Below are 8,416 nucleotides of genomic sequence, written 5' to 3'. Positions count from 1 at the left end.
TATATATACGTATCCTATAATCATTTATTTCCAACTGTTCTTCGTCGGGCTCGTATCTGCAGGTCACTGGAGTTGGCCAATGCAATTAAGCCGACATCCGCGTTAATGTGTTTCGTGAGTACGCGTGCGGGTAAAACGACGTATTTCTTCTGTACGTCTCTCAGATCAAACCTGTGTTTATCGGCCGTTATGGCCGTGTTTGCTGTCAGCTGGTTTTTGTAACCGTACCTATATGTGCCGTGCGTATGTGTACGCTATCAAAAGAAGCTACGTGACCAACCACCCGTCCAGAGAATCGTTAAAACGTCGCCTCGATGTCCACGTCGTGCTGCGTCGCGTCATGTCGCCAGTATACCGCCAAATCGACTGTTGTGGCTAACGGTAATCGTTTCTTTGGTAGGTCGCCCAGTTGCACTTGCGTTCAGCGCACGCTTCAGCATCGTTAGCGAGAACATCACAATGGAAAAGTAAGGTAAAGTCGAAATTCTATTGGTGCTACGCTGGCTAGCTGAAGCAAAGAAAAATTGAGCAAAGGATGACTGAACACCGCTGCGCTGTTCTGGCGGCTGTTTTTGCTTTTGCCGATTTTTCTATAGGAGTTGTGGCAGCAGCAGCGTCAGGAGGAGGAGGAGGAGGAGGACTCTTGCAGATCCTTAGTATGACTACTCCTGGATCGGCGGCTGAGATCGTTGACTTTGCTACTGCTACTACTTTATCGATGACGACATAGACGCCACGATGGGATCCACATCTGCTTGGCAGCACACTTGCTCAAAAGTGAATTCCCGCAAAGATTAAAAGAAACTAGCTACAGCATGCGGCAGCCAACACGGTTGGATATCTTTCCAAGAGCCATTACCCCGGTCTAACGCAAACGGCGGGTGTCACAACCAAGAAGACGAAGTCACAGGCAAAAGAAAAAGGGAAGCCCACCTCAAATAACTGCGGCAGCAGCAGCATTAGTCTGAAATGAATGCTATATATATATATATATATATATATATATACATACAGCAAGCAGGCACCTACCAATCGATCTGTGGTATCTATGACTGCTAACTAAAGAAGGCCGCTCATCAGTGCGAGAACGGATTGAAGAGCTAACAAGGTTGAAGACGTGAAGACGAATGCGATACGTTTGTAGAGACGCTTGTAAAGATGCCTAAAAAGTCACTATAGATACGTACAAATACCGGCTAGCTTGTTACACCATCAAATTATGTATGTTTATGGTGAGCATAGAGAATATAGGCGACATGCCGTCATGGTGCCATACAAAATCCTTACCCATATAACGGTGGATGCCTTTCGATGTATTTAGCTATGTGGACACCTACGAGCTCCGGTGTCTTTTTGGAGGGCGCTAGAAAATTTACGATGTCGATGGTAGATGAATCGGTTAAGAACCAACCCTTAATTGGATAATAGACGACACTTGATAGGCGATTGCGATCGAATTGTCAGACTGCGATATGCGTGCGCGTGCGGTATCTATGGCTTACTTATAGTCGTCGGTTCTTTCGAGACATACAAACCAATCATAGCCGATTATATTCTGACGGCTATAAGGCCAGCGTAGTGCGCAGAATCGCGATGCGACCCTTACTTACGATGGGATCCCGTTAGGGCCAATTCAGCTGGCTTATTGCTACTAAGGACGAGAAACGTCAAGTTTTTGCTGATATTGCCAATGAAACGTTTTGCTTCTAGCCTGTTGCGTCCAGAATCTTTCGCCGTTACTGACTGCTAGACTAGCAGCCATCGCTGTCTAGTTTTCATCTAGTACTCCATTCTACCTTACTAAGCCACCTGGCAAGGAGTAGTAAAGAGGTGGTCCAAAAGTAACCAGCCCAAAACGGCACTTGGGCAGGGACCCATTTCAGCAACTGGTAACTATCTTCTGCTGTTTGTGTTTGCTGTTGAAGTCAATGACAGAGTCGCTGCAAAGCACAATTCAACTAAACGAAATTACCCCGTTACTCGTAGCTTCTCCACGGCGTACACCGAATCGTGGCTGTAGTTACCCGTCTTCGACTCGCTTCTTAGTTTGCCTACTATTCTCATTGGTTGTGGCATTTGCATTCATCGTATCATCTTGACATTTGTATTGTCGACACTCTATTCAGCCCGGAGCTTGACGTATTACTGTTCCGTTTGGCCATCCCCAGACAGACACCGTCATTAACAAACCTACGTGCAATTCACACACAAGCACATACACAGATCACAATTCGTTCGCCGCGGCAGCCGTCGTCGGCTGGTAGCTGAAGCAGTGACGTTCGGCAGCAGCTCGTTGCCGTCTTCGGAGGCTCATAGAGCCGGCGGCCTAGAGACTACTGATACCAGTGTAACTAACAACAACAGCGGAGATGGCGTAAGCAACGAACGAGTCCGCAGCGTAGTCCATCACTAGACAGCATCGTTGGTTTTCTTTCGATTGTGAAGCTACCAACAGCACTCGCTGCGAAGGAAAAACACGGGAATGTTAGCTTGTCGCGAACAAGCAACGACGATGCAACTACCAGGGCCGCGACAAAGACGAAAACGACGACGCCGGCTACGGCCGCTGCGATGACGAGGAACACCACCGTAATCGCCGTTCAGCAGCAGCTTCTGCTGTATTCGAATTGTGTCGCTCGTCGCCACTAGCACCCCCCGACCCTCCGACCGACCGACCGACCGAGAGTTTAGCACAGGAGTTGGTGGCAACGGCAATAACGCAACGTTTGCTCTTGTCGTTGCCGCATGGCCAAAGCGCAATTGAATAGTCGTCGAAGTGAGCCTCGCAGAATCGTAGCAAATGCAGCAAGGAGGCGAAGGGGACAGTGTAAGGGGGGACAGGAAAAGATAACTATCATTATAACCACTACCAATCGGTGCCGCTACTGTCGTGCGCACAAGAGGAAAATTCATCATGTTCGGTGACTTTAGACTTTGGCCCCGAAAATACCCGAACCCATAATTGAATATCCGTTTTGTTTGTCTCGATGTTTACCACTTTCCTTTTTTTTGTCTTTAAGTTTTCCTATTTAAATATATCGGTAAGTCGAACATGTTCTCCGTTTCAACATCTGTATTCTATGTTTCACTATCGATGACGCGCACCCACTCGAACGGATCGCCATTTAGGCAATAGCCGAAGATAACAACAAGCCGATGAGTTTTAGCTCTTTGTGTATTCTGGTTTAATCGTAAAATGCTAGTTCATATAGAAATTATCAACTTTATCTACTCGAAGTGTGCACTGGGCCGTCTTGAAGTAGTTTTCTTAATAATGAACACTTTTCTCCTCGTGACCCTACCAAGGATTCAGTCCCGATGAAACAGCAGATCGTTTGAAAAACAAAATGTAATGTTCATATATACATGTGGATACATATATGTTAAACGGACCCTAGGGGCTTCGCCCCGTGCCTGTTGTGTCGTTAATCAATTCTCTGAATGAAGTACGTTCATTTACGTTACGTTATGTAACTCGTTACGCTTTTGTCGTTATTTCATCAACTTGTTCTCATATGCTTGGCAAAGGGATCAGCCAAGTCTAAATATACTTTTCTAGTGAGAAATTAGCTTTTGGTACATGTCTACAGCACGGTTACGGGGCTTTTATAGCCTTGGTTGATTGAGTTCGCCTCCGGGATCGGTGTGAATAAGGTCGGCTATCAGTCAGCCCCTAATGAACGTACGCGAATCGAGGCGCTTTGCGTCAACTTGGCGATTGATAGAATAGGTTAACCAATTTCATCAATTTCTGGTACGCGACCAAAATTTGAAGATTCTTAGAACTTTTCCCTACACATATCAGATCGTATAGGGTGAAAATTAGTCTGCTCGTAGCAAGACTGTTTTTTGTTATTAATACAATTACATATATTGAATGGAGACGCAAATGTCTGATATGTTCTGGCTGGCCTATTGATTTTGTTTCTAGGGCGTCACGAAAGGCTCGATATTGTTTTTCTAACGGCCATTTAGACTGATTTATTTTTAACAACTTAATAAAAACAATTAAAGAAAATATCTTCGATATAATCCATTCCACATTGGTCATTGCAACTTTCCAAGTGACATTTACTAGAACTAGTCGTTCTACAAACCGTTCGAAACCAGTTCAGGATGCATTCTTACATAAGTTAACCGATACGACAGAGGATTGTCCTATTACGCCTCGTGTATATATGTCTGTCTGTTAGTTACTCCTAGTAGGAACGTAATCTGCATTACGGTAGCGCAATTCTTGCCTGCACGGGCGACGCCATACAACGGTAATCACGAAACTAAAAATGCACAGAGTTGCTACAACTAAATGGCCTGTAAACGGAAATCGCCGGCCAAAGCTGGCCAATATTGATGTGCGAGCTGGTAACGCGGACAACCAGCCAGTCGGCGAACAAAAGGCCTCTCAATTGCTGCCGCGCAACCAACACGCTGCTGTTATCATTCGGCATTGAAAATCAAGTTAACCTGAATCCTTCCTCAACTTTCAACAACTTCGCTCTGAGATGTCAAAAATTCCGTGCTAAATGAAGCCGGTCAGACTTATCACTTTAGAGTTCTAACGCCATTGGGTGTCGCTCCCGTTTAGCGCGAACTTACCCGCCCAGACACCGACGAGTGGCCGCTGCAATATATTCAATGCTTTTTTTCTTGTCTTCGACTTCTTCGTCTAGGTCGATCAGAGCCGCGTCTTTAGTTTGGACCAGCGTCTTTACTATCCGTAGATCTGACATCAGCTACCGTAGCGCCAGTCAGACTTCATCCATTTCTAGCAGCAACCGCCCGAAGACAGCCATGGTCTAATATTCACGTACACACACGTTAGGTGTTTATCGTAATTAAATCGAAGGCCATGAACGGTGGTCGTTAAAACGTCTCCAATCTTGTAGACTTTGATTTTGAAGTCAGAGAAGATGGGACCTGTTGTTATCGTAGCTGGCTAGCCATTCGTAACGGCCAGAAAAGGACGACCGACTGAGTAGCGTACAATATGCTTGATAGGGTTCGGAAAAAATACGTATTCCATGGCAGGGCAGGACAACACTGATGAAATCACGGCTGGTAGAACGAGAAATTAATGCGATCTAACCTGAATTGGCTGAGTGAATCTTGAAAGGAAACAGTAACAGACAGAAAAACTGAGACGATAAACAGGTGCTGATGTTACTATCTAGATGCTCTCAAACAAAATTGGCCTAGAGCAAGACTTAATTACCCAAGATTTCAGCAGTAGGACTAAAGTGAGCGAAGACATTACCATGGGAAATAGTCAAATGGACCAGCAGCTAATCGCAGATAGCGAGCGTCAGTGAGTATACATAAAATTGAAATTCTTTTTTTTTTTTTTTTACTTAGAGCCTCCCAGACGAGCAGCGCTGACGATTTGGAAACTTCAATAGTTTACAATAGTCAGCTAAATGAAAAAAATCCACCTGCACAAGGAAAATGAGTCGTTGTAATTCCCTCAAGTTGTTTTCAACATTGTTGATGTATAACGTGAAAGTTGAGCTATTGTTGTTCTTCTAAGATTTCTAAAGACGTTGCAGGAATATAATGAAACACAATTTACGTGGAATCCTCATTAGTTTCTCTGTTCGGCCGGCATGGACTATATTTAAGCTATATATGCGAGCGTATATTTACGCTACTTACTTTATCACGTAATGATTAGAAATCTTGATTTAACAAAGTTTATGGCGTAGCCGTGACTTTGGTTATCTAAAAAAGTGGCACGTTTAGCCCTTATTTGCGTCAAAATTCAGGTGAGATAACATCAGAAAAAAACTATCAGACCAAGTGAAAAGTAACGGGTTTCGTCAATTTTTATAATTACATGTGCTGCCAGCGCTTTATGATCGAGGGACTGCTGGCATCAGACCGAGTGGCGTTGAACTACAGCATCTTTACTAATGCCTTGCCATCATCGCCCTATCCTAAAGCCTAACTGCCAGAAACAGGTCGTGCCGAAACGATAAACACTAAAGCAGGCCTACAAGACCTATTACAAATGTAAGTCCATGAATCAAGACGAGACACAGCTTTGTTATTAAGTAATAACAATTTGCACCGTAAATAACAAGCGATATCGGGAATGCTTACAAATACCCAGCAAACGCTGCTTGATTTTGCAAGCAAAGCTCTAACAAACATATCATATAGTTCTAACTAGGATAACTTCGGGAAAACTTTGTCGTAAGGTTAACGAAGTTGTCATCAGCTGATTCATTCGATTTGTTTCTTCTTGGTAAAACTTTGAAGCCGCGCTACCTTGTTGTCAACATTACGTTATGTAGTTCCACATTATATGGTAATGATCAAAACATTAAAAAGATTATGTTATTTGCTATCCGGCCATAGATGTCACCACAGGATTTTTTTAATGCGCTCCATGAAGTTATCTGTCAGTAAAAGTACATCAATTTTTTTTCCCGTACAGCGTATAGATATAGTCACTTTTTCCGATACTATCTTGAACTGAGACAGATACATTCCGAACGTGATTCGTTTATAAATATATAGTTGTGCTCAGAACCACCTAGTGGATTTTGTACTACATCCACTAGAGCGGACATTTCTACATAAAGAAAATGTCCCACAAACGCTTTATTGCCAAGTTTTTCTAATACATCCACGTAGACGATACAGTCATCAGTATCCGCAACGGTTTTGATTTACGTTTATTTATAGCGGGATACGTTTCGTAAGCACCGTGTCTATCCGAATCTAGCGGCCGACAGCTACTCGTCGAAGAATTATGGTGGCTGTCTAATATAATTTAGTACGTAGTATTCCGATTTTACAGTAATAATTTGAGCTTTTGCGTACACTGAAGATGTACGAACCTTCAGTGATCGCATTCCACTGAAATTAAAGCTCTGAAATTAAACGATTGCTTGCAAGACTTTTTTTTTGTCCTGATTTTCATCGTATCACACCTTCAAGCGAATCGTATGAATTAAACCCTTTTTGAAATAAAAAAAAAAAAAAAATGAATGTATCTTAATGAACAGCAGCCAAACTTATACCGCGCCTATTCCTGCACATGTGCGAACCCCATATTTCAAATCAGTATTTCCCACTGTACCTTCATTCAGATGCTGTGATACATCATATTATGAAATCGATATAGAAAAGCACTACTTGATAGAGTGACGTTCATACCCATTCTATCGAAACAAGTGTTTAAAATGGTGCAAACAAGATAGCTTCTTGTGCCGTAAAATCGACCCTTTGCCCTATTGTTTACAAGGCCCTCGCAGAGGAAATACGCGGTATCCGAGTTTTGTCTTACTCGATGCTTGCTTTTCAAATCTAATTGCAGCAAAATAAACCAGGCCAAAAAAAAAAACGACATTTTAAGCTTATTATTACTATTATCATTTGACTCTGCGAAATACGATACAGTGAAGCTTACCGTTGATTTGATTGAGGACTTCAACCGTATTAACAAGCTACGATGTATGGTAGCGGTCGACGATCCTCAACTACTCCAACATATACATACACGTTCGAAAAAGACCTTGTCCGAAAAGTACACGATCAAACAAGAAGTTTAACTTTACGCATTATCGGTAGTCAGTGACTGTAGTTGGCATCCTGGGAGGATTTTATAATACACAATATATGTTACCCGTCGAATCTACTATCCTAGAAGGGCGAAACCGATAGCTTTCTCAGATCCCAGTTTGAAGGGAAATGAAACTTCATTTATTTTCGAATAGCCGGGGGCGAAGCACAGAGAATGCTTTTAATTATCAGCTGGTTCAATGCCGCACACTCCGGGGGTGCGATCTCCATAGTCCGCGTACCTAGGCAATATACTGCATAAATAGTTTTTTTTCTATTAAAGTCATAAAGGGGGCTTGTCGTCCACTCGCTGATGATGAATCCTTAACAGGAGTCGTCGTTATCAAAATTGTCACCCACCTGTTCCTGAGGCTTCTGTTCGATTGCCACGCGAAGTATTACTGCAAGCGAACTTTCAACGTATCTACTGAGCAGAGAGTTTGTTATCGACTTTCACTGCTGCTACAAATATTGGATAGACACGCTTATTGGCGCCGTGAAAAAACGACCTTAGATCCGTCTGGCAGGTACGACTATCTTTACGACATAAACAGCACAACAACATTAATGTCAATGGGCAATAATTCCAACAGGGGCAAGCCGTGACCCGTATACCGAAATTATCGGTAGCTTTGCGAACGTAACAAAAATAACAGCTACGCTGTCGTTCGGCAGCAGCTAATACTTCTGCAAAATTACTAATAGAACTAGAGTCATAAACGAGTCGAGCTATCGATTTAGTATCTGAGCGTGTACATCGTTACGGGTGCGTCCGTTTCGTTAGTGATCTAGACCTGTCGCAACAGAAGTCACTTGTCAGAGCATCCGCGTATACTATTACAATAGCTAGACG

This window comes from Varroa destructor, unplaced genomic scaffold (genome assembly GCF_002443255.2).
Source record: "Varroa destructor unplaced genomic scaffold, Vdes_3.0 BEIS01000006.1, whole genome shotgun sequence".
Lineage (NCBI taxonomy): Eukaryota > Metazoa > Arthropoda > Arachnida > Mesostigmata > Varroidae > Varroa > Varroa destructor.
This window is presented reverse-complemented; position numbering follows the sequence as displayed.